General features: G+C 40.8%; 1 long non-coding RNA gene across 1 annotated transcript in view; it reads right to left on the reverse strand.

The window, feature by feature from the left end:
- Window positions 1–4,185: 4,185 nt before the first annotated feature.
- LOC143694638 (uncharacterized) overlaps window positions 4,186–27,756 on the reverse strand; it is a 41,699-nt gene continuing 18,128 nt past the window's right edge. The window contains exons 2-3 of the long non-coding RNA XR_013183242.1: window positions 21,073–21,173; window positions 4,186–4,316 (exon numbers count right to left, since the gene is read on the reverse strand). This is a non-coding gene — a long non-coding RNA (uncharacterized LOC143694638). The remainder of the gene's footprint in view (window positions 4,317–21,072; window positions 21,174–27,756) is intronic.

Below are 27,756 nucleotides of genomic sequence, written 5' to 3' on the forward strand. Positions count from 1 at the left end.
AATACTGGGGGTGTCCAGAGAGGACAGCTCCTTCCTATACCAATCTGTAGCCACAACCTCACCTCAGGTAAATTCTACAAGAGATAATTTATTTTTGGCAAGTGTTTTTCCTTTGGCTGCAGAGCTGGGAGAAGGACAAGCCCTGCTGGACACGGGGGTGAGTTTGCCTTGTTCAGTCTGCCTTGTTTGAGCCCCGGTGCTGCAGAGTGTGAGTGAAAGCCTGGACACGTTCACCTCAGTGGCAAAACCCCTGCCACAGGAATGGGATCAGCACTTTTCCATGCAGGGATAGGTGCATCTGCCAGGTCTGCCAGGTCTGGAAAATTATAATGGCTGCTTGTCTCCAGACTTGTTCTGGATTTGCTGCAGAGTTTATTGATTACTGGGTGTTTACATCATTTTTTTGGTGTGAAAGTATGAACAAGATTATCTAGCCCTACGTCATGTTTAATATGCATCTTTCAAATTGGCTGAGGAGCTCAGGAGATTTGCACCCACCTTCTGATGGGAACCCAGTGAGAGTTGCTGTTCAGGATAGCAGAAGGGGGACACTGGCAAGACAGGGAGAGAGCAGAGAGTGTGAAGCTGTGCCCCACGCTGCAGTCATCAGGTCACAGTGTTATTCTTCAGGAGACTTTTCTTGCTGTCACTACTATTAGTCCTGGGATTAAACTAAAATTAGTCTCCCCTAAAGAATATAAAAGAATATCATAAACCTTACTTTTTGTCCTCTCAGCTGTTACATTCTGAACCAATGGGTTATTGTAGTACTGACCAATGCTCAATTTCTGATTCTTACACTGGAATAAAAAAAAAATAAATAAAACCACATTTGGAAAATAAAAAGCAACCAACCAAAAAACAACCAAACCCAAGCCACAAGAAAAGAACAAATTAAATATAGCTTGTGCTTATGCTGATTTTCAGAAATAGGTTAATAAACATTGCTTAGATGAAAGGAGCTTCAAGCGTTAAAGAAAGAAATCAGAAGGTCTCACTTAAGTGATTTTTTGGCAGGAATCAAATTAACGAATATAATATGGATTGCTGACAAGGTGCTTGATCATTCTCAGCAGCGAGGAATTTTTTTATGTATATATTGTATTTATTTATATAGATATATATGCATGAGTTTGTGTTTGAGTTGATTCCATTAACCCTTCATTTGATAATGATAAATAGCATTTTTATTGAAAAGGAAAATATCATGACATCCTGATTTGCAAGAGCGAGTTAGAATGTATGACATTATTATGTCCTACTGCTTTTTCTTCTTCTTTAAAAAAAACACTTTCAATGCTAGCACAAAAGAATGGAAACATTTTATTTAGTGCGTAGCCAATTTCAATCTGCAAATAACAAAAAGTACTTTTTTTTGTAAGAGGGTGGAAGATAAACCAGAAAGGGAGACATAAAAGCGACTTAATTAGATCATGGAACTCTTTCTTAAGCAGTTCAGCATCTTAATTTCTGGTAAATTCAAGCAACATCCATCTGGGGGTTGATTCTGTCAGTGTGTATCTGTGTCTGTCTGCCTTTTCCCATCTCTCTAGGCATCCATGGCCGTGGCTCCGGAGCAGCACCGAGCATCCCGAGCCGTGCGCGCAGCGCGCTGCAGGATCCAGCCCCTCTTTGACAATGATTGCGGCTGACACTGACAAGCACTTACACCCCATTCTCGGGCTCTTTTTGTTTGGCCTCGCGTACACGTGTTGTCTGGCAAAAGTTAAAAATAAAGCGTTTAGGGCTAGGCTGTGGTCAGTTTTCCCTGTGCCTCCGCAGTGCGAGGGGGAGGAAGGGGAGGGGAGGCTCCGCGTTCTGCACCACTCGCATCAAGGTCAGGCTGAACTGCTGCGAGAGCAGAGCCGGAGCCACCCGGAGCACGTGGTGTGCCAGAAAAGAGCTTTTCCTCCGAGAAAAACACCTAAAAATTCCCTCCTAATCACCTGCGGGTCCGGAGGGGCTGAGAGATGCTCAGGCGTCGCCCCCACTGATTCAGGCAGCAGATTTAGCTGGCCACACCCCGATGCAAGCAGCTCCTGAGCCTCAGGGCTCTTTGAAAATTTTCCATCAAAACTTTCAGGCGAAGTATCTGATTTCCTTGAAAATGTCAGCGTGTTTTGATTTCATTCTGCTAGACAAATTAAATATGGGCAATGGAAAGGATATTAGCAGAAACCCAGGAACTCTGATGGCAGGGGAAGGGGACAGTATGCATTTTGTCAATGAGAAGCTGATATTTCCAGCTGAACATTTTGGATTAAAATGGTGATGGCCTGACTAGGCAAAATAATAACTGGACAAACCTACCTCTCATTTATGAGGAGCTCTATTTCAGATATTTATGCAGTAAAGTTGACTGCTTCCCACCCTCCCAACTCCCACATTTCTCACTGTCAAAGAGGTGGATACAGGCAAAACATTTTCCTTTCCCCAATTTCCTAAGGCTGTAGAATCTCCCTGCTACCCCTGTGTGCCAAAGCTGCAGAACTGCTGTGACCCTGCTCTGTACCAGGGGTGCTGGGGCTCACCTGAGGGCATTCAGGGGTAAAAGCTGAGTTGGATTTCTGTGAATATGGGACCAGAATGAAAGAGAACAGGAGGATGGGACAGAGTCCAGTGGTCACAGAGCCCAGTGCGCTGCTGCAGCAGACAGACATCTGCTGCATCCCCCAGACACACACCCACCTCCCTCACTGAAATACTGACAGGGGTTCTCCCCTGTGCTGATGTGGAAGGCTTTTCCAGAAACTCCCATCTTTCATTAGAAACCTTCTGCTAAAATACAGGGTCGCTTACTGATGACTAGCTTACAGTTATTTATGTATCAATATTGTCTAATCTTAAAACAATCCCCTTCATCCCTCTCATGTTTATGGATGATTCTCTGCAGGCTTTAGTCTGCTAAGGCACAATCCCTCTTCTCCCATTGAACTATTCACTGCTCCTCCCCTAGGCTGAATTTCTTTCTTTCAAACACAGGTGGTTACAACTGGTCACTACATTCCTGAAAAAGCCTTACTATGGCTTTCTAAAAGGTATTCATTTTTTTCCCAGCTTGACTGGAAATGCTTCTTTTGATATAGTGCCAAATATATGCCCCATTCTTCTGCATCTGTCCAACCAACAAGCCTTACCTTATATTAGAAATTGTCATTAGTTCCCAGCTACCTGACCTTGCCACTTGAACTGTTCAGTGTAATCCCATTTATATCTTCCTGGTCCCTGAGGATATTCTGTTTTTCTGTATGCTGTCAGCCTCCTTGCTATTGACAAACCCTCCCACCTCCAGCCATCAGCATTTCTCTAGCAGGTTCTTTTTGTTCCTAGTTGATTAATGAAAATATTAAGTGATATTATTCCCCAGACTGTGCCTTCAGAAACTCCACTTTTAGCTCTCTCCAGCTTGGTATTTCCTCTTTCAGCATCATCTGTTATTATCTCCTTTAGCCAGTTTCTATTTATTTTACAATCCTGGGCCTAATCTTCATCATTCCCAATCAAACAATTCCCCATGTAGCTCTGTGTCAGATGTTTCTCTCTCAGTGTATACACATCTCATCTATTGCCGTTTTCTTTGTCTAAAAAGATCAGGATAATCTAAAGATTATCAAGTTAATCTCGCAAATCTGCTTTCAGTAAACCTATTCTGTGTGTTATCCTACTTCTGCCATTTGCTATGCTCTCTATTCCTCTGCTTTCCAAAGGCACTCTAATGCCTTGTGTGCTACTGATGCCATGTTAATATGCCCACATTTAACTAGAACACAATTTTTTCCTATTTGGAATACAGGAATCATATTTGAAATTTCTCTTGCCACTCCTACTTTAACACAGTTCTAAATACCCTTCAAGCAGAAGTGCAGTTTTGAATGCCAGCTCCTTCAGACAGCTGGGACACAGATGCTTGGAAACCACTCCTTGAATTTTACTTCCACCTCAAAGGCATCATTTTCACCCTTCCAAACTCACTCCCATAAAGCCAGTTTTCTTCCATCCAAGCTCAGAGCCTTTATCCAAATTGAACACAGAGCCACAAAACCATCTCAGTTTTGGAAAGCAACTATGTCAACTTTAAACCCATCTTCCCTCAAGCCAACCTCACTGTTACTTTCCTTACTGTCATCTAATTTTGATTGCTGGAAACCCCACTGTTTGGTTGGGTTTTTTTTAATTTCTTTTGCTACTTTTGAGTTGACTTCAATTCCCATTTTACCTCTGTGATTCTGGATCTTACACTTCCTGTTGATCACTGTTTCCATTCCTGGGAGACTTTACCATTTTGAAATTTCATAATTTCCTCTGAGTAAAAATACCTGCAATGGAACAATATCAGAAAAACATTGTATTCTAAGTCATTGCCAAAATTTGTTATTATCCTTTTTACAGTGTAACACAATTTCCTTCTATTTATTGACTTCAATAATGTCTTATATTTGGAAGCATTGCTCCTCACATTCAGAACAGCAGATTCACTGAAGCTGAATGTTGATTGGAAAGCAAACTTCTGCTGCTGTGAGCAGTTGGACCAGGGCTCTGTATGGCCCATCCACCCATGCAAGGTGTCATTGCAGCTGGAAATGTCCCCCCATCAGAACAAAGCTCCTGGATTTAATCCTTCTCTGTCTCTGTGTTAAGCTTGCAAGTCAAAAGAGGGTTTCTCTAATGTCACCTTTGAAATGTCACTTTTAGGTCTGCAGTTAAACCCTGCCTTTATTTCCTCCTCCCTCATCACCAGCACCAGGCTGGTTTAGCAGAGGAATGACAGCTCAGGACCCACTGCAAAGCTCCAAGTGTGAGCTCGTTTGAGGATCAGGCCCTTTGATTGGAACTGCAGAAGGGATGTGGCAATCCATCCATTCTCCATGGTAATTTTGACTTTGTAGGGCTTTGAGTTTAAAACTGAACTGTGGAGTCTAATGGAGGTTGTGTTGACAGAGGGAAAAACAACTCTCTAGAATAGGCACTTGTCAGACTTCCAGGTTAAACACAGGGCTCCACATTTGCAGAGCCCTTTCTCTGGGCTAGGCACCACCAGCAAGGTGCACAGCCCTGGAGCTTTGCAGGTTTGAGGAGTGGAAATGTCTCTGCAACGCACAAAGAACCACACTGCTCTTCCCACAGCACAGTTTAGTCTCCAAAGCAATCCCATTAATCCATAGCTTATTTCTATCAAATCAAAACCTAGAATAAAAAATTTCAAGTGCTCTTGGCCACAGTAGTGATTGTGTTTCATAGAGAAGCAGATGTGTTTCAATTTTATTTTTTTTTTAATATTCCTAGTATTTGGTATCTTAGATAAGCTCAGGAATGCTTGATTGTAACTGTAAGTACCTTCTAGCAGGATTCATGTATAGGAATGGAAACATATTCAATGTTTCAGATTCAATGATTTATCGAATGGCAGGACTGAGATATAGCTGCCAAGTCAAAACTGAATCCACCATTTCAGCCTCATGCACATGGTCAGCTCACTTTAATGTGAGATATGTCTGTAACTCATTTCAAAACTAACTGAAATCCTACCCTGCTTCATAAATCAGATTATAGTTTCTCTGTGAAGTAGGAATTAATTATTAAACATGGCTCCAATCTTAAGTATGTCCTATTAGTACACAGCTATATCCTGGACTTGGTACCACTGAAAAGGCTATTCTTGTTGTAACATCTAAAAAAGATGATTAATGTCCTATACCTCTGGTCCTGTGGTATTGATTTGCTGCCCCACTTAACAGGAATAGGTTGCTAAGGTAAGTGACTTATTTCTATCCCTTTCTTTATTGAATTGTCCTCTAAGTGAAGAAAGCTGGCTCCCCTGTACTGAAAATTATCTTGCTTCCATTAACAAGATGGCAAAAAATAATATATTATTTCATGCTTCAAAATTTCAAGTAAACCTTTCCATTTTGTTCACTGTCACACAAAGAAGAATATTTATTCAGATAACCACAAGGCCATATATAATAAATGGATAATGTGACTTTTAGCAGTAACTTTTTTCTATCATGAATTTTGCTTTGATACTTGTCTTCTGTTTCATTTAGAATTCCCAGCCCTTCATTATTAAATTATAGCCTACAAACTATTAAAATTTACCAATTAGAACTGACAGATACTTTTTTCAAAGTGAAGATTTAAGTGTTGATTTATTGCAAGAAAATATTCACATCCTTCATGCACAAGCAGCATTTGCCCAGCTTGCTCACAGTAGCTGCTGGATTTACCAGCCCAGGCTCCCCCATGATTGCAGGTGAAAGGAAGAGAAAGAGGGATGAACAGTTTAACATGGAAAAAAGCCTTAGACAGGAAAAAAAATCTCTGCTACAGATGGTTGTTGGCACTAAAGCAAAAAGTAAAAATGGGATAACTTAAGGAGAAGGTTTCTAATCATAAGAGAGAAGTTGTTCTAGAAGAGACTTCCATAAGAGTAGAGCAACAAAAGAAAGCCCAACTACCTGCAAGATGGAACTCAATATAAATGTTCAGGATTATGTGATTTGAGCACCAGTAACAACTGGGGGTTTGACTTCCTGCTTGTTTCCATTGTGAATTAACAATGCAACAATCAGACTTTTCTTGAAATGTATTATCAATAACAATGTGCAATTTTATGGTTTGTGTATTGCTGGAGCTCCGGTCATCTTCCAAACTCCCCAAAGGAAATGCAAGGAGTGCAAAAGCAGCTAACGAGCTGGTGAGCTTGAAAATGTGGTTGAAGTGGAATGTGTTGAAAAGGAATGAGATGGAAAGTCACTGGATCACAGCTTAGTCCAGGTTCAGGTCCAGGTCCAAACTTGTCTGGAAAAGCAAAGGTGGCAAAGCACAGCAAATCAAAATCTGAGAGGTAAAGAGAGCAAAGAAAACTGTCCTCACACATAACCAAGAAGGAAGGCAGAGAGCCCCGCAGAGGAACCATCCCAGAACTGGGCTGAGAAGGAGGGAGGTCCCTGGTCACAAAACATTCCTCTGCAGGTGAAGCCCACAAGTGAAATCAGGTACCTGACAGGGAGAAAGGGAGGTAAAGGAATTCTGAAATTAGGTTTGCTTCTACAAATCAGGATAGGTTTGCAGGCTGAGGGAGAATGGAAGCAAGAGTTTTAACATCTGGATCCTTGCTGGTGGCTCTCTAACTTGGGTAGCAGCACAGTCACCTAAACACAAGTGGGGCTTTGAAGAACAAGCACGTGCTAACTCTGAAGAGGAGTCAGCACCTGTATTTACCTTCAAAATTTACTGCTGAAGATTTTGAAATCCTGAAAGTGACCCATTAAGATCCTTCTAGTTCTAGCCTTATTTCTATGATAAGATTCTTTTGACATGTTCTGAAACCTAGAGGCAAGTGACTAAATATATTTCCATAAAATTTAACACCTGCTTGCATTAATCTACATTCCCACCATAGTATACTTATTATTTTAAAAAATCATTTTCAACAATTTAAAAAAAATAATTTCTAAGTGAAAGGTGACACAAATCAATATTGTTTTCAGTGTTACATGGAAGGCTACAGTGACCTAAATCCATGAAAAAGACACTACTTCTCTCATATTGGTATGGAAAATAAGGAAGTTTGTCTCGGAGATAATTAGGAGGGGTATATGGTTGTGACAGCCTCATGGTAGTGATCACCATCATCTGCCATTGTTGATCACACCAAAAATTCAAAGTGAATTGGAAATTCAGCCAATAAGACTGCCAGATGCTTCTGGCTGCTTATTTCTGTGATCAAGCTTCATATCCATCCTGGTATCAAATCAAAGGAGTCAGTTTTTAGGTCTTTCACATATCCACAGCATTTTTTTCCCTAGAAAACTGTGTCTGATGTCAATATCTGCATTTAGTGTAAATGAAAAGCCATTTTCTAGGGGAAGGTCACTTCTGCAGACATGGCCATGCAGGAATTAAAAGTTTCCTCTTGTTTCAGACAGGTATTGCAGCACACCTAACAACTACCGCCAGAGAAACCTTCTAGGTCAGTCAAATCTTGGCAAAATTTCCAGGTACGAGCTTGTTGGTAATTAATTATTTTGAGAATGTTTATTAGGAAAAATTAGAATCCATATATAAAATCGTCCTATGCCAGGTGTGAATTTTCTAACTAAAAGTGGTAATCCTCCTACTCCACAAAATGTACACAGAGGTAATAAATCCAGCATTAAATAATAATTTCACTGTGCCTTTGGCTATACAATGGTTTCAACTGCTTTTCTTTTCCACATTATAACCAGTCACTGATATGTGTTCTTTAGATCCATAATGATGACAAAGAGTTAAATTCAGGAAATATAAGGAGTGGTTCTTCATGACACTTTTTTTGACCAGAAGAACAGCATAAGGAAACTTATCTTGCATTTCACTGTGACAATGTTTTCCTATCATTTCACTCAAATTATCATTCATGTACAGTATTTATTTTTAATTTAAAATTAAAACGCTGAATAATTAAGTACCATGGAGAATACTGATGTGTGGAACAAAGTGGGACAAATAGACTCTGTCTACAAGATTTCTATGATCCTCTCTCCATTAACATAAGCATGAGTTCTACTGGGTATTTACATATTAGATTTGGCAAGCAATAATACAATGAGAAGTAATTTCTGCATTAATATTTTTCTTTCAAATAAGACAAGTTCCTGAACTTGTCAAACATAAATGCAAAATTATGAAAAACAATCCTAACCAAAAACTCTTGTTATTAAAATGCATGGCAACTAATTATTGATCTGATGCTATTCTGCATAAAGAAGACATGCTTGACTGAACAAAAATATTTTAAAATCATTAATATACATGTGTTTATTTTACTGAGTCTAAATTGGAAGTGGTAGATTATTCTTATTGTCTAACGAATTAGGAAGTGTGACAATACTGCTGTACAGCACTGATGTATGATATCTTTCTCCTTAAACTTATTAATTTCTGTCAAATTAAAACTAAAACACTACTGCAAACCTTGAACAGCCACAGTATGAAAATCAAATGTGATTTGCTATTAGAAAAGCCATAGTACCTTAGATTGCTCCAGGCAAACACACAGAGATACAATACTAAACACTGTCTTTGTATAAGAAAGGAAAGGAAAAAAATCTCTTGTGGGACGTGCTGCCAGTTGAAGCTGAAGCCCTGTCAAAACTGCAGTTCTTCTGTGGGAACATGGTGAAATCGAAAATCTTTGTGCAGCTGGGGTTTCTCTTCCCTTCAGTTTTCCACTTGAAACAAAAACCTAAGTGAAATTCAGTTCACTGCAGATTTGCCAATGCATCATTTCACTCTAAGGACAGATTAATAATTTCTGAACTTATTTGAAGTGAATTTCATGGTCAAGATATCCCGTAATTTTACACCTCCCCACAATGACCTTTATACTGTACTTATTTTACAAAATACCACTGGTAACGTTTTTTCCATTCCAACAATCTTCAGGATACATATATCTTGATATAACTTTGCAATTACTATGGTGTGGAGTGCTCTGTAAATAATCAATGACATGTAGCTCGTTCACTATAAAATTCTGAGGAGCATAGTACTGAAGACTGTTCATCTTTAATGCATTTTTACAAGTCAAAGTTAACCTTTATGGAAGGTGCAAGCTCATTTCAATGGATTCCTAAATCAGCCCTGCTAATCTAACTCTGGATAACCAGAAATGTATAATATAACAATAGCAACACACCTGCTGCACAATGTGACTTCCCCACAGAAAATGCTGTGACAGAACAACTCCATAGCCCCTGAACATCCCAAAAAGCTCTTTGATAATTTCTCTAAAAGCAGGTTCTGACACCCTTGGCATATTTCCTTTCTGTTATTCATGGGGGCAAAGTAGCAAATGCTGCTGTCACAGCTGAAAGTTTTTCTGAGTTTATATCCCAGTCACTGCCAGAACACACAAAGCACCCAAATGGTACGTGATGCACCCAGAGGCACTGAGTAGTTAAACAAATCCCCCAGAGCCTTCTCTTCCAGGGAATATTAACACATTGATACACTGCCTGCATGTAGATATCCTATCTGGAAGTGCAGTGGTACATTGCTGTAAAAACATTCTGACTCCTGTACGTCCCTGATTTTAGGAAGAACTTGTGAGCACCTGGGAGTAGTTGTTGTACAGCACTGCTGGGGACAATTAGGAAAGTTCTTCTAGAAGGTGAAATACCCTCTAGATTATTCTGGTAATCCAGGGGCCAGCTGGGTGAAGGACTGCCCACTGTGTCCATGAGCCCTTCCAAGCCTTTCCTTTGCCAGCATGAGGAGCTGCCCTGGAGAACATGAGCAATGAGTACCCTACAGAAAACATACAGCTCATGTCATTCATCAACTCCTGCTTTAACAACTCTTTTGCTCTAGACCTGTCTTTTCTTTGCAATCAGGCCTCTTACCCTTCCCTACGCCCTGCTCCTGCTCTGTTGGTGCTGCTGTGATCCACTGCTCCTCACCAAGCTTCCTGCTGCCCAAGGCTCTCCTGGAAGGGGAAAATTGCTCTGGAATTGCTCTTGCTGTCCTTCAGCTGAGGTGTTTTATTGCTTTTGTAGATATTGATCTGCTTTTGGAAATGTTTGAACCAAAAATCTCTTTCCATGAAAATGTCCAAGAGAAGAATTTCTTCGGAAAGATAAACTCCAAACCTATTCTCTGACAAAGTCCTTGTAAGCCATGGTTTTCAGAAGCACAGGAATGATTCATATGGAACAGGCTACCAATAAAGACTGGAACAAGCCATAGTTGCTCACTATGACATGCTATGAAAAGGGATATTCAGAGTTCTAAACCAATATCTTCACAGCCTGGAGCCTCTAGGCTATCTCTGGGACTGGTATCTCCCATCTGCTCTCTGACAGGAAAGCTCTATTAGAGTGGAGTGTGACAGGCAGTACAGTGATTGTGTTATTTTGGTGAAGTCACTTCACCATGTCAAACATAAAATCAGAATTCCCTGAAAACTGCTCACTAGATCTGAGCACAATTTCCCAACTTTCAGTTTAACAGGAGGCTCAGTGCAATAGGAAACACCATTTTGAAGGGAATTGTTTCATTTCATTTACAAAACAAGACTATACTAAGATTTTCCTGCTGTTTACTCAGTAGAATATACTTTTGATTTTGGCAAATACAGTTCCTTCCAACTACATCAAAACTCCATTACAAATACAAAGTAATCAACAAAAAAGAGCTGATGCAAGCACATCACCACAGTACTGAGGATTTGGGTAAACAATTCTCCAAACCCTTTGCTTGCCTTCTCTCCTGTACAGTTATTCTTTCACCTTTATTACCTGCCACTGCTAGATGAGAAAAGCAAGAGTTTTATTTGTGTTGTGGTGGCACATAAGAGCTCATCTCATAAATGGACCCCACTGTTTTATGTTACATAAACCTCACAGTAACACATTATTTCTACAAATGAACACAGTTAAAATTCTAACAATTGGTCTCACATTGATCTACTCCTTCATCTCAACCTTTCCCATCACTGAAAATTGACTAGGATATAAGCATGCAAAAGCAGAAATAAAGATTTTTAATAGGTCAGATCCCTAAGAACTGGAGTAGCTTGGAGGAGGTCAATAGAGTTGTACTGATTTACAGCAGCTGAATATGCATCTGCCATGGCATACTGGCCCCATATGTATGTATGGGAAGAAAAATTGTTACAAAAGAAAAGGAAAAAAAATCAGCAATACTTTTATAATGTTTTACATGAATCCCTAATGTAAGCCGCTCAATAAATTTTTGAATCTCTGCTGTAAGAATATAATGAATAGTGAAAATTGTGATGTTCCTTTGATGTAGTAAGTTGAGAGCTCTTAGTGAATCAACTTTAATTCTTTCAGATACTGATGGTTCACTTACCAAGGAACTCAGCTGGATTTTGAAATAAATGTGGTAATTTAAAACTACTTTGGTAAAAAAGTTTAATGATAGCTGAAAACTGAAAAGTATAAAAGATGGAGGTTCAATGACTAAAGCATTTGCTCCTTCTGCTTTCCAGGTTTAGCTGATGGCTAAACAAGTGTTGTTTTCCAGGACTCTTAGTTATTATCCCATAACAAATTGGTTGAGTTCAGCTCCTCATATGGTGGAAAGAAAAACTACATAAAAACCCCCAAATAAACTCTGGCTGTGATGAAAGTGGTGGCAGAGCTCCATTATTTCCCATGTTCTCAGCTTGCTTCCAATCTTCATAAACTCACTGTAATGGCAAAAATTGAGCAACAGAAATGGTGGTAAACTGTGGACTGCCAATTCTCTGTAATCTCATGTCCTAAAGTCACACAAAACTGCAGTATTCACTCCTGATGTCTAAAATTATCAGCAACAGGAACACGATACAATGTGAGAGATGAGGACAAGCAAAGGATTATTTTCAGAGGTTTTGGATTTGGTCATCAGTGAAAAACTGTTCACATGACCACCAACAATCTAATCTTATTTTCTCAACACATGAGGAAATGATTCATTATCTAATCTTATTTACATCATGAGCATCCAAGTCATTCTCTTACTCTCTTTTTTAATCCTTAAATCCCAGCTAAATGGATTATGCCAGTACAATTTGTGTTTTGAAATCCTACCTCTGATTGCCTTCTGGGCAGAAATAAATACCATCATATGTATTCAGTCTAAACTCTGGAGTCAAGTCCTCATGTGAGCTAAATTAGCAGAGCTTTGTCAGATGTATAGAAAGTGGCATCTACTTCATTTGTTTACAGCTATTGAAATATTGGCTCCTAGTGTAGGCAGAGAAATTCAGGACTCCTCGGATATTTTCTTTACCACCTGAATGCAGTTAAGCATCATATTTCAACAGTTTGTCCATAACTATTAAATATCTAAAACAATTAAAAATCTATAACTATTAAATGTACCTTAAATATATCCCTCAATGGCACCCTGTCAGTACCCAGGGACAGAAGACAGAATGTGAAGTCTGAGCAGCAGAAAGGAGTAGATGACTCTAGATGGTTTCTGAAAAACTTTATATGTATGCCTTCTCTATTTTTTTAAGTAAGCAAGCTATCCAAACAACCTGGAATATTTCCAGTCAAAAGGCATACTTTCTCCTGAAAGTCTTCATAGTAGCTTTGTTCTCAGAGAACACAGAATATTTTTTCTGAATTCAATGTCTAGTTACAATTGAAAACCTCCAGGGAATTCTGGCCCATGTTTTTAGCCCTTGTAAATCCTCTTCATACCTTTCTGGCTGCACTTGTTTACAAGGATTCATGAGAAATGTGGAAGTCACATTTTTTTACCAGTAAGTGCAGGAGGCGAACTGGTTTAATGATGGGGAGGCAAACTGGTTTAATGATGTGGAGGCTGCTCCAGAAATCACCTCTGTCCTAACCTCCAGCTTATTTAAACCCAGGCAGGTCTCCTGGCCATGTCTCAGATTTGGTCATCAGCAACTTAAGTCTAACTGCTGCATGAAAGCATTGCCCTTACTTCCAGTAAAATGGGATTCCAATGAGCTTGTCATCCCAGCCCTTTATTTTGTTATATGGTCTCCATGAGCCTGGTATCCAGGGCACTCAGCATTTACAGGGAACCTGTCATCAGGGAGAAACTGAGGCAAAGATAAATTACATGACTTGCCCTGAAACTGAACTCAATTGAACTCAAACTGAACTCAAATTTCCTAAGTCCCAACCTGACAACTACTGGAATCATCTGTCAGTAAAATAATAAGAAATTTAGAAGAAATTGGTATGCTCTACCCATCCTCCTCTCTACTTACCTACTATGGTGTTTGATTCTGTTTCTTTACTCTGGATCAGTATCTTATAAATTTTTAAGAACAAAGTGTCTTGTTTTATGATAAGGTTCACAGTTCTGAATCTGTCTAAATACAAGGTTCCAAGAAATCCTAGGAAGATTACATGCCAAAATGTTTGAGGGAAGAAAATTAGTCTTAGCTTTGCCCAGAAAATAGGATCATCCATATTTACCTGGACAGAAACTTTGTCCACATTACACATGAATTGTGGGGGTTGTTGGTTGGTTGATTTGTTTGTTTTGCTAGTATTTTCTTTGCGTATTTTAGGAAAAATAAGAGCTTGTACCTCTGAGAAAATCAGACCAGCAATTTAGTCAGGATTTTTAACATTCCCTATATTCTTATTCTGCTATCCTCAGGCTTTCCCTTTCAATAATTTTCTCTGTATTTATTAAATAATACAAATAATGCTAAAATAGGTCTGGTCATTGAAACTCTGAGAGATTTATGTTTATAGGGCAGCTTTCATAGCACTAATGTAAATGTGAAGGGCATAAAGAAGCATGAAATATAAAGCAGAAGAGGAGACAAATTCCAATTAAATCACCCAGGTCTTCAAAAAAAAAATTCACTGATTAGTTTCAATATCTCACTTCCCATTACAATATCCTCTTCTTTTCTCTTCACAGAAAACTAGTGCATGCACAGTAAATAATGTTGGTATTAATAGAGATGCACAGATGCACTAAACTAAAAAGGATGAGTTGGTAATGAAGTAGTTAACATGAAGAGGAAAAAAATGTAAATAATGTTGGTATTAACAGAGATGCACTACATTTAAAAAAAAAAATGAGTTGGTAATGAAGTAGTTAACATGAAGAGGAAAAAGCCCTGGGTGTATTTGGCTGATCCAGCTCATGCTCTCAGTTCAACAGGCAGCAGCAGTGAAGGTTGGTAAGATGCTAGCACACATTAAGAAAGGTATATCTGTAACAAAGCCAGTAAAATTACATTTTTACTATGTAAGACCCTGTGGTGGTAGACCAAATCTGGAATATAATGTCCAATTTTGGTCATGAGAGTGGAAGACAGATGTAAATAAAATGGAGAAAGTACAGCAGAGGGCAACCAACATGATTAATGTACTGGAGAATGCTGGCAGAGTAGCTGAGAGAATGATGAAATGGGAATTATTTAGCCTCAAGGAAAGGTGATTAGGAGGTGAACTGACTGAAATATTTAAACTACCTATGGGTTATTATAAAATTAAGCTTGAAGGTGAATTTGAAATTTTTTGACAGACTAGAAATAAGGGAGGCAGGATTAAATACACATTAAATTAATGTCCTCACAGGCCACTGGGGTACACACATTGGCTGCATGAGACGCCAACATGTGGACACTGCAGCTCAGGCTTTGTGCTCCAACGTGTGGGCACACGGGGCCTTTGAACAACCTGGCATTTCTGGTGGGAGAGGAAGGCTCAGTCATGACAGCATCAGCAGCAAACTCCCCTCTGGGCAGTGAGATTGCTCAGGGCAGGCCATGTCCATGGGGACTGGGGCTGCCTGCTCCTTTCCACACCTGCAGAGTGGCTAAAAGCCTGGCTCCCAAATGGAGCAGTCAGCTCCCTGCCTACAGGACTGGTTCATGGGGTAACACACTCTGCATCATTGGATGGATTCTCTGAACCCAATGGGGGGGATTCATCCCAGCCACCTTTGGCCACCCAAGGCAGGGCAAGGCACTGACTTGGAGCTGGTCACCTGAGCTAATTGCAGGCCCTGGAGGGAAGAAGAGCAGCTGAGGGGCTGGGAACACAAGCCCTGTGAGGAACTGGAGGATTTGGGGGTGTTTAGCCTGGAGAAAAGGAGACTCGGGGTGACCTTATCACTCTTCACATCTCCTGAAAGGTGGGTGTGGTCAGGTGGGGTTGGTCTCTTTCTCCAAGCAGCAACTGACAGAACCAGAGGACACAGCCTTAAACTGCATCAAGGGAAAGAGAGGTTGGATATTAGGAAAAAGTTTTTACAGAAAGGGTGATAATGGCCTGTCTGGGGAGGTGGAGGAGTCCCCATCCCTGGATGTGTTTAAAAAAGCCTGGATGTGGCACTGGGTGCCAGGGTTTAGTTGAGGTGTTGGGGATGGGTTGGACTCAGTGATCTTGAAGGTCTCTTCCAACCCTGTGATTCTGTGATCCTCTGATTCTGTGATTCTGTGATTCTGTGAATTCTCTGCACTGCCAATGCAGAGCTCCTTGCCTGTCCTAAGGCAGGTGCCTAAGATAGGTAGCATTAATTGCTCTCTGGAGGTGTCTTTCTTTTTCCATTGTCTCTGCTGGCAGCCTCACATGGAACCAGGCTGGAATCCCAGTGCTAGGCACCTTTTTGGCAACCATTGCCATGATGCTTCTGAGCTAGCATGAAGAGAAGAGTCCATGAACACACAGAAAAAACAGAGACTACTGAGAAGTGGGGGCCAGAATTTAGGTAGATGGCATTGAAAACAAGATTTAAGTCCCCAGGGAGAGGTGAGGGAGATGATGAGGAGAGGTAAAGAGTTCAAGCTCACTTATAGTCATTCAGGAATCTGGGAGTTAAGCAAAAATTTTTGATGAACAAACAGTTCAGTTTGTCACTGATGGATGAAGGCTCTGGATCTGCATTGAGGCAGTCCTGACATGGTACTTAAACAATGCAGACTAAGAAAAATAAACTGCACATGAACAAAGAAATGAAGAGGACACAGTGGCTATTAACAGTGAAAGATGGTGGTTTTAATTAGCAAATGCTAATTGTAGGACTGGATATACAGTGGAATGGAAACATTGAATCTCAGGTGGAAGTAGGTGATAGCAAAATACTATTAATCTGAAAAGGTATAATGAGAAAAACAGAGTAAGGGAAAATGGAAAGGCTGATTGTTCCTTCCAGCAAGAAAATGTTATTATCAATAAAAAAATTAAGTGAAGCCTATTTTTTCTGTATTGGAACAAATTTTATACAGTATGTATAATGCTTGAATTATATTTTTTGCATTAAGAAGCCTAAAAATGGATAATATTAATTTCCAAAATAATATAGACTTGAGTAAATCATGGAAATCCAGTAATACAGAAAAAAATTCTGTAGATTTCACAGCAGTGGTATAAGCAGGAGAAGGGGAACATAAGAAGGAAGAGCTAGAAAGTGAGTTATATGTATAAGTAAATCTTCAAAACAGAACATAAATGTGTAGATAGACTTAAAGATAAAAAAATTATCAAGCAGGATTACCAATTTCACATTTGAAAACTATGTTAGCAATAATTGGGAGGGAAAAAACAGTAGCAAAACCATAATTTCTGATGGACTCTCTCTATTTCAGACTCTGTTGGGTTTATACCCCACCTGCCTGGGAGGCAAGGGGATCATAATTGCCCTGGACTTTGTTTCCAAAAATGAACAAAGCTGAGCAATAAAACACAAAATTAAAATTCAGTGATCATATCATTAGACCTGAAATATTTGTAAGGAAAAGGCAGTGACATCATGTAATGCTGTTGTTACAGTCAGACTCTAAAAGAATATAGAATAAATTTTAAAAATGTCTTGAACAAAGTGTTGGACAGAAAAAAGATTACAGTGTACTGGTAAATATTTAAGAGCAGGTAAAGATGATAAAATCAAAATTAATTCCATCAGAGCCCACCAGATTGCAGCTGAAGAGTTTGGAAGCTGCATACAGTTTTGCTGAAGCATAAAATCACAGATAAACAGGAGTAGTCACAAATACTGGGAACAAACATTAACATTAGTGTCTGCACCATACCAAATCTATTGATTTTTTTTAAGGTAACATAAAATGGTTTTATTTTACTGAGAGGAAACATAAACTGAATGTGAAGAGAAATTGCAGATATTGGAACTATTTACACTAAAAAAAAGACTGAGAGGTTATGATAAAAGTCAAAAAAGCCATTTAACAGCCCTGCTCCGTTCCTTGTGATTGTTTTTGTCCTTCCAGAAGTACAAGGGAAACACAATGAGACTGAACAGTTGCAAATTCAAAACATTAACTTGATAACTCTGGTACTACTACCTCACCAAGACTCTGAAGGTAAACTGCAGCAAATAGGCAGTGTGCACAAGATAATTCTTTTTTTTTTTTCCTTCTTTTAAATGGTTTTGAAGCACTTTGCTTCAGAATCTGCACCATCCTTCACCTCTCAGGACTGGTAGGAAAGGATGATGGCCACAGTTATCCCGTAATTGCACCTCTGCCTGCAGGAACTGTCATGGATTGTTGTTAAAGGATTGGACAATGCAAATCCCTCTGAGTCAAAATGGGCAGTCAAATCTTCTTCTTTGTGTGTGTTTTTTTTTGAAGAGAATAAAGGACATCTTAAAGAAGAGGGAAAGAATCCATCCGTATTTCAAGCTCTAAAATTGCACTTACGCGTGTGTTTGTACAATGTACGCACATTTAAGAAACCCCTGGGTTTTGCTGTGGAAACATAATTATTATGAACTTAAAAACATCTAGACAGAAAGATATGACTCCTATCCTTACTTTCACCTTCCTATCAGAGAAGAAGGATGATGAACTGGCTCCTTTTAATAGCTCCAGAAAATGGCAGCATGTTTCTGCTCACACACTGACAGGGAAGGACTTGACTGCTTGGAAAAATAGTGGAATAGTGGTTGCCAGCTGTGCTCTGAGTAAAACTAGGATTGGTCTGATAAAACTGCCAGACCAAGTGCAATATAAGAAATGAAGCCTTGGCAATATCATGTAAGGAGAGGCTGAAAATTATTTCATGTATTTTATAAAAACTGAACTCTGAATATGGTAGGAGTCTGCAAAGAGTGGAGGCTAATAACAGGGTGCTTCCAAAACACAGACTCATGGCTGTGTGGGCCCTGGGACAGACTCTTATCTTTCACAGGACCAAATGTGAACAAGGTGTTGGTGTAACAACAGTTTTTGGTTGCTCAGCCCATTTGCTCTGTGCCTTCAGGAGGAGCATGTGAGGGGACATCGATACTGGAGACATCTCCTGAAATGCTGCTGTGACCTGCAGGGCTCTGCAGCTCCTTCACACAGAGGGATGGAGGCCCTTGGGTCCATGGGCAGAGTTTTGGAGATTCTCCACCTTCCTATGCCATGAACGTACAGCATAAGAGAAGGATGCCAGCTAAACACTGTGCCTGTTTCCCACTTGCAAATGAGGACAGCAAAGCCTTTCTGTTGTGTAGTGTAGGATAACCCTCACCATTACAGCCTAGAGTGTGTTCTGATATCTCAGAGGTAAACACAGATGAACTGCACAGCATTATCAGCCTTAAAATGGCAAAGAAGGACTTGGGCTGTTACAAGGCCTTAGCCTTTTCCTCCCACTTTGCTTTCCTCTCAGAATGCCCCAAACACATGGTGAGGACATAACACTGTGATGGCAGCTAAGGAAGGGCCAGTGGGTACTGAAGTGTGGCTTTGTCAGTTTAATAAGCTGCTGCTCTTGCAAAAATGGCTGCAGTCTCTAAACTTAACCCCTGAGAACTTCAATTATTTTATCTACCAATCTTTTGGATTACTGACACCCTCTAAGGGAAAAGCTGTTGTCTTGGATTAGCCAAAGCAGCTACAATGCTGTCTTCCTTAGAGACGGAGGATGACTTAGCTGTCTTATCCTTGGAAAATCTATATAATCCAAAGATTAATCCAGAAGACCCTGATCTCTTTGCAGCAAAAGGCGATTCCTAACAAACTGCTTTCTCCCTAGCAAAGCTAGCTCTTCTCTTTCTCTTTCAGCCTAGAGTAAAAAGAGCTGTAATTGTCCTAATAAAAGCATTTTAGTGTCATGGATAGCAACTGTCATAATACAATTTCTTGCCTAGATAAAATTTATCCAGAGAATAAAATGGTTCCTGCATTGCTTGCTATGAAAAAAAAAAAAAAAAAAAAAAGAGAGAGTTAATTGCTATCAGTTAAATGAAAGCATGGAGGAAATTGGATGAACAGCTTTCCCTTGGATCTCCTACAAGTGTCTTAGGCTACAAAATACTTACTAGTGTATGTGTGTTGACTTTAAAATCATTGTGGGATACAAAATAATGCACATTGCCTCTCTGAGCTGCTTCATTAGCCTGATTTACCTCCAAGGTTCCTGTTTCAGGCAAGTCTGTTAGTCCTGCATACAAAAGGATCAGCCACAGAACTCTGCAGCATGAGCCGAGCCTTTTGTCCTTCCAGTAAGAGGGAATAAAGTACAAAACAAAAACAAACCTTCCCTGCAAAAGTAGCCTGTCAAATTAGCAGGGCATTTCAAATACAAAGATCTTCAAATCCTCACTTCTGCTCTATTTAAGAGACAGAGGAGAAAAGCCTTATTTAGCAACAAAACACAGTCCTTGAGACACATGGCTTTTAAAATGCCTAATCGATCAATCTCTCCCTTCCTCTGTCCTTCCTTTAAGAGAGAAGATTGAATGTAGTTTGAAAAGAAATGTCCAAGAAAGCTCATCTGTGTGACAAAGCAAAAGCCAGACCTAAAGCAAACAGTAAAAGCTGAAAATATCTCTGCTCTTCTGGAAAATGTAGGAAAAGAGGCAGAGTCCTGGGGCAGGGTGTGGGAGCCCCACGGGCTGTCGAGGTGCTCTGCAAATGAAGCCACATAAAGCATCTCACCTGCCCCTACCAGTGACTGTGGGACATTTCAGAGTGTGACCTTTTGAAATGTACATAAAATACTGGAGATCGTCTCCTCTCCTGAGGGCATCTGTAGCATGAAACTGAAGGTGGCCTCACAGTTGGCAGAAAGTGTGTGGGGCTTTCTGTTTACATTTATTTGTGTACAGACACTGGCTTGTTTGCTGCTTTTTTCTAAATTACTGCCCTCTGCATTTCCTTCATTTTACATGCACTGCTGTTAAATCACTTTTTCTGATAAATATGGAAACATGATGAGTTGAAAAAATCCTTCCATGTCAATTCTGCAGTTCATATTCATGCTGAGATTGTATCTAATTTTGAAAATCTTCACACTTGTGCCCTGCCATCATGTGTAATCTTTTATGCATGGCTACCTCCACTGCTGCTGAAGCAGTTGCTATGCGACAGATGAACCTGCTCCGTGGGGCCCTGACATTAGTAAAAGCAAATTGACCACAGGAGCACTAATCTAGCATGAAAAGCAGTTGGTGCCGTGCATTTCCTAGAGAAGGATTACCTAATCAACAAGCAAAACCTCCTTTTAAACGTGAGCTGAATTACCTGGGTCTGGATTTCCCCGTTTCGCACCTTTTTGCTTCCCCAAATCATCCTGAAGAGTGAAGCCTGCAAAGAGGTATTACTCAAGAGGAGCAGGGACTCACCTGGGATCAGATTCTTCAGCTCTCACCCTGGCCTGCTGGCAAATTTGTCATCTGGTAGTTCTGATAGTTCCTGTAACTTCTTTCTCCAAGGTTACCAAAAACTGGTAATGAAGACAAATAAAGACAAAGGATGGTCAGACTACAGTGAATGTCACCCTCTTGTCACCTCACTGATAAACCACATGAGCTTTAAGTGTCAGAAAAGGGTTAGATGAGAAAGTGGTCACCTAATCCACATGGAGCCCAGGGCATAATGCCTGCTCAAAAACCACCACAGCACACTGCTGCCATTTTTTGAGAAAGTGATCTCAAGGGAATTATACTTTGCCAGCCAGATCACTACTAACATCATTATTAGTGATTTAACCCTGCAAGTACTGGGCAATTTTCTTTGAATCCATCACCAAACATATGATTATATTAGAGAAAATGAGTCCTGACTCACATAAAGGTTCAGCTGACCTCTATCTGGATGTTTCTGAGGAGGCTAAGGCTGATAATCTACTGTTTTCTCCTAGAGGTAGAAAGGCTTTTTAACCTTTATCTTGCCACAGGAGAAGAGAGTTGTTGGAAAACTTGACCTCAAAAGCCACTTTTGAAGAGGCAAAGGTTTTATAATGAAAAGCATTTTGAGGACAATTACAGGCACTCCTGGAGGATCCTCCAGATTTGAGGGATCCAAATTGGCCCAAGTGAGGTGTCTGGAACTTCATTACATCCCAGTGAGATATGATTTTTTGTATAAAAGAGCTTCCTGCCCTCCTGTTTCTAGTGTGGTGCACCACAAAGAAATCCAACAATCCAGGGTGCAATGCTCCAACGTGTCAGAATTGTGCACCTGGATATTGCAGAAACAGCAGCTCAGGTAGAACACCTGGGAATGCTACAGCCAAGGTTAAAATCATGTTTTGACTGCAGTTCAACTACACCCAGTTTGTGCCAACAGCTCAGCATGCTTACCTCTAAGTGCAGATAAAGAGAGAATTTGGTGACACCTTCACAGGGATAACACTGAAAACTGTTGCATCATAAGGCTCAGAAAAGGATGTCAGATAGGAAAACAGAAATCACCTCTTCCAAAATCTTGATCTCTTCCTTAACTCTTTGTTTTCCTCAGTTTCTGAACACAACAGTAACTACAACAATACTTGCTGTTCTTAAATTAATAGTTTCATTTAGTCCATCAAATGAGTTTTATTTCTAGTGCTGCTGCTGCTTGTGACTAACTCTTGTTAAGGCTCATGGTACAAGGGCTCCTGACTGTTCACCCAGTGACATGAAGGGACTTAATGGTACAACTTCCATTAACCTTGGTAGGATCCACACAGCTAAATCCCCACCCTGAATATTTAACCTCCGTGGTCTCTGTCTCTTCTGGTCTGTATAAATTGCCTTGAGGAGAGACATAAATAAATGCATCTCTGCTACCTTTGGTGCAGTTTAAGCACAGGGAGCCGAGATTCAGCACATCTGAACTGTGCTTGGGTGGGTCCTGCCCCACAGCCCCTCACTGCCCCACACACACCAGCACAGGAGAATTCTTCCTACCAGCTGAGTTTCCTTTCTGTGCAATGCTAGCAGCCTCCTGTGCAGGGCTGTCTCCTGCCCTGCACACATCATGTTCTGTGCTGTAGGAATTTCATTTAGAGCCATCACAAATGAATCAGGATCATGTGTAGGACTGGTGAGAGCCTGGGAGGTGGGAGGTCAGCTCACATTCATGCAGGAGTTCTTTGGTTCATACCAAACCAGTGCTCCAGCACAGATCTCAGGGCATCAGCAGACATCAGCCAGTGGCAGCATCATGCACTGGGAGAGTCCAGCAAAGAATTCCACACTGTACTTTTTGCCATCTACATCGACTGTGAAGCAACCTCCGTACCACAGAACCCCAGCCTGCTGACTAGAACTTGGTCTCCAAAACACTCTGTAGTTTCAGGCAGATTTTCACTTCCCATGTCCAGGCTTTGCTGAGGTAACCATGTGCTGTAAATCTGCTGCCACTCAAGTGCTCATCCACAAGGGGCTGAACAAGTTCAGCTGGTAATTCTGTGGTGTCTTTTAACTTGCTAGTCAAGGCAACAAACATCTCCTACAAACCAGGTTCAATATTCCTAATGAAAAGCAAAACTGCTCCTCTGCCACTGTTTTCATGACCAGTTTAAGTACATCTTTTCTTGCCTCATGTTTAACTGGTTCTTTTCCTCCTTCACTCATCCTTCCCAAAATAAGCATGCACACAATTCAGTGTCTATCCTTATGAAGAGAAAAATTATACTCATCTGGTCTTGACTTGAGCAGGCTCAGCAAGATTTTAGGCTGGGTTTTATGGCCTGAGGAGAAGAGCTGTGCAAGCCAGCTCCAGTTCTAGAAAGCTGTAAAGGTGCTTCAGCACATCATTCCACCTGAGCAAAGTATTTATGCACTGCAGGGTGCTTCAGTGGAGCTTCAGGGCCACACTAAGGCTGCTATTTCCAGATTTGAGTGCACCATCTGGATGTAGGAGCTTGGGCAGGTGCTAGCTCAAGGCTTTCTTTGTTGTACTTCAATACACAGAATAGACACATCCCCACTTGTCAGGCAGGCTCTCTCCCTTGTCACCCTCTGTCCTTTCCAGCACCTGTTTCAGCTTGACTTTGTTTTCCTTGAAGGAAAATTATGAGAATTATAAGGGTGAGATTGTCCTGAACTCATCAGTGTTTTGTACAATGCTCCTAATAATTCCCTCTTTCTCCTGGAAATACCTGTCTTAATGGATCCTGTGACCACATATGGGGCTTCTGCCCATTCATGTTAATTTAATCTCTCCCATTGTTCATCAGAGCTTTTTTCCTGCCCTAACAGCCACTTCTTTTTTTGGAGCAGTGACACAAATTATCATTAAGCAGGGCAATGCTCAAACCCTCAAGGGCTACAATTAGGTTTCAGGGTTCCGTGTGGGAGGACTGCACCAGAATACTATAATCCTTTCTTTATTCTTTAATGATCATTACACTCTCTATGTATTAATAAAATTCATTTCCTATCCTTCTGGATATGCAAGACAAAAGTAATTAAAACAAAAATTAAGAAGCTCTTGTTGTCTATAAAAACAACAAGGGTCCAAGCTCAGTTTTCAGCAGAGCTCCTGCAGCTTGATTCTGTGCCCAAAAATGTCATTGAAAAATCTCATAGAATCACAGAATGCTTTGGGTTGGAAGGGACCCTAAAGATCACTTGGTTCCAACCCCTCTGCCCCAGGTGTAGGGGCACCTTCCACTAGACCAGGCTGCTGAAAGCCCCATCCAGCCTGGCAGTGAACATTTCCAGGGATGGGAAATCCACAGCTTCTCTGGGCACCCTGTGCCAGGGCCTCCCCACCCTCACAGGGAAGAATTTATTCCCAATATCTAATGCAAGTCCACCATTTTCAATTTAGAGCCATTGCCACTTGTCTTGTCCCTCCAGACCTTTCTCCAAAGCCCCTCTCCCAGTCTCTTGTAGCCACTTTAGGCACAGGAAGGTGCTCCAAGATCTCCCTGGAGCTTTCTCTTTTCCAACTCAGGCTGTCTCCATAGCAGAGGTGCTCCAGCCCTCTGGTGATGTCTGTGGCCTCCTCTGGACTCACTCCAGCAGGTCCATGTCCTTCTGTGACCTTCTCTCATATTTTGGTGCCTCTGAGAGTTGAATTTCTGTCCCTGCTCACCAAGGGCTGGGAACAAGGCTGGGAACAGAAATGCATGAGCTTCAAAGTCAAAGATGGGAGGAGTGTCCTAAAAAATTTGAAGCCCAAACTTATAAGTTTCCTGTGATGAAAACTAATTATAAAATCAGAATGCATTACCATAATTGTTTATATCTGTGTTTTAAGGAATTTGCTGTCTTCTGAATCTAATAAACGAAGGAACTGAAGCTTGACTGCTACAACAGTTTTTAATCTGTTTGGAAATTAATCCAAACAATGAAGAAATGCTTTCCAGTACTACAAGAAAACGTTACAGTAAGGAAAGAAAATGGAAGGGAAAGAGAAACCTTTAAAGAAAGGGGAAAAAAAAAAAAAGAAGCTAACAAAACATTTAATTATTATCTGGGGATAATTAGGGGCAGAGTGTTGCTGCTTCCCCTGGAGTGCAGGGTGGGAAACAAGGGCATGGGAAGCATTGCCTTTGGCTCTCTGACCCCACTCATCCCTGCAGATGCCAGACATTGCTCCCCAAGGAAGGGGGGAGCCAGGGGCCCTTGTGCATGGCCAGGAGGGGCTGGCAGGTCACAGATGGGGAGTTGTGATCCCACCCCTCTGAAAGACCTGTGAGCTCCACTGTATCCCTAAGGTTCAGCTGCAAATGAATATGGTACACTCCTGGCAAGCTAAACGTGAAATATCTGTCAAATATCACCATCTCTGTGTTTTCAGCCCTCTCAGCAAGGTATTCTTCAAGCACCTGCTCATACCTCTGCAGCTGAGGCAGATTAATTCAAAGGATAAAACATCAGATAGAGAATAATTGCTTAAGAGCAGCCAAAGCAGACAGAGTTTTAGTATAACCATGTTTAGAATTAGCACAGATCCTTCATCCTATTCTTGGCCATAAAAGAGAAATTAGTCTATTTCCCACATCTCTCACTTCTACAGCTGTTCACCTCATCACATTGTGCACAGAGTTGTTAGAGCTGCCGAAGATTAAACTAGTTTTTGGCAAAGATTGCAAGGTAGGCACTTTTCTGTCAGATGGGGAGGACTGTGTAGGAGGTTAATAATATCAGGCACACCCAATGAGAGCAGTCATGGCACAGAGGCCAATAAAAGCCCTAAAATCAACAGCACTTTTGAAATTCATCTCAACCCAATTTTTCACAGACATGGTCAGGAGGCTTTGGTTTGCTTCCTCATGAGAACCTGCTCCTATCACCTGAGCTCAGCTCATTTCTGTAGTTCAGGGTCAGCAAAGTCCCCAAGATCTGAATGAGCAAAGAGAGCCAATAAATGGTGTTTTTATCCTACTCATGACCTTCCAGGTGCACACACAAGTGCAGCAGTGGAGAGAAGCAGGCCAGTTGTTAGTGTTGTTACCTGTGCTACACCTGTACAGGGCATCAAAGCCCAGCTTTGGTTCCAATCTTTCCAAGCAAGCACAGCTTCCAGAGGGAGCAAGCCTGCTAATTTCATGGTGCATCTCCTCTGCCTAAAGCTGAGTGTCACTGATCCCATGCATGGATGCTGTGGCTCTCAATCCAGTATTAACAGCCACTTAATCACCAGCCAAAAACAGTAAACTCAGCAGCTCCATGCTGTAATATTGCAGGGAGTGCTCCAGAAAAACTCTCTAAACAAAAGTTCTATCTCTGACTCAGAAACAAATCCTCTGACATTTTTGTCTGCAGAAGCCAGCTAAAAATATCCTTTTAATCATGATTTGGCCAAAATAATCTCTAGCAAGGGTGAAACAGTGAGTGTCCAAGCCTTGCTGCAGAATGAATCTGTCAGAAGTGCAGCTGGGGCAGGGCTGGGTGCTGAAGGCAGAGCTCATCTGGTTATCCACAAGGGAAGGTACAGTGGGGTGAATTTCTCACATTTTCTCAGCCAGTGCAGAGTTCTCTTCCTCTCCTCTTTTTGAGGATGAAAGTAGCATTTGTAGCTTGCTAAAAAAAAATAAAAACAAAAATTAAAAAAAAAAATGGAGCTTGCTAGAGGACGTTCTATTTCTAATCCAGCCTGTGTGCATCTCCCACATGTTCCTGAATTTTCTGTGGCAATAGGTGTTTGTTGTACTCCTGTATGGAATCTTAAATAGCTTTATAACACCATCTCCTCAGATGTCTCATTACTCCTAAAAACAATGTTGTGTTAGAAGTGTTTGCTTTCTTTCATTTTTGTTTCAAGATTTAAAAAGGCAGCTGCAAGAGATCGATTTTCAGTTTTTAAAATGCTCCACTCCTAAATAATACAGCATCATGTGCCTCTCAGATGGAGATCACAGTTTGGCTGCATGCTTAACCAAGCTGCTTTCCTTGGGAAAATATCACAGCTGGGATGTGACCTGCTTCAAATCCCATGCTATGGATCTAGACTTTGATTTCATTTCTGCAAGAAAGCAGCCCACCTCGGTTTGTTAGCCCTTTGAGCAGGATTTACGTATTGCTCGCTCAGGCCAAGCACAGTGTTAGCCCTCAATAATAATAATGAGTTGTGAAAGGAGTTCATAACTGGATGTATGAGATAAAGAATATTTGAAGAGCAAAGGTTCACAATATTCTCAGGGATAATGGCATTATTTCAGGGAATCTCTCTAAGCAGCATGTATGAGAGGAATTTGTTCCCCACAGACCCCAGTGCCAGCCTGCACCTACTTTATTTTCCCAGCCATTACCAAACCAGCATTTCTTCTTCAAACCCTTTGGAGCCATAGACCTTTTGAAAACACATACTCCCAGGAGGAGTTTAGCACTCCAAATAAAATAAAGTAATTAAGCATAATAAAATAAAATATGAAGGTAACAAAGCCAGAGACTGATTAGCAATACCTACGCAAACCTTGCTGTTTGAAAAGTGCTGCAGATTTTGTTGTACACTCTTCCTGCTAGGACAAGTACTTTGTAAGTAATCACAATTTTGCTGCCTCAGAGAACGTGATTTCAGCTGCTTCCTGCTCAATAAAGTGAACATCCGAATCACAGTGGAAAAAATTTCAATCAGAAATCTCTCAA

Source organism: Agelaius phoeniceus, chromosome 8 (genome assembly GCF_051311805.1).
Source record: "Agelaius phoeniceus isolate bAgePho1 chromosome 8, bAgePho1.hap1, whole genome shotgun sequence".
In the NCBI taxonomy this organism is placed as follows: Eukaryota; Metazoa; Chordata; class Aves; order Passeriformes; family Icteridae; genus Agelaius; species Agelaius phoeniceus.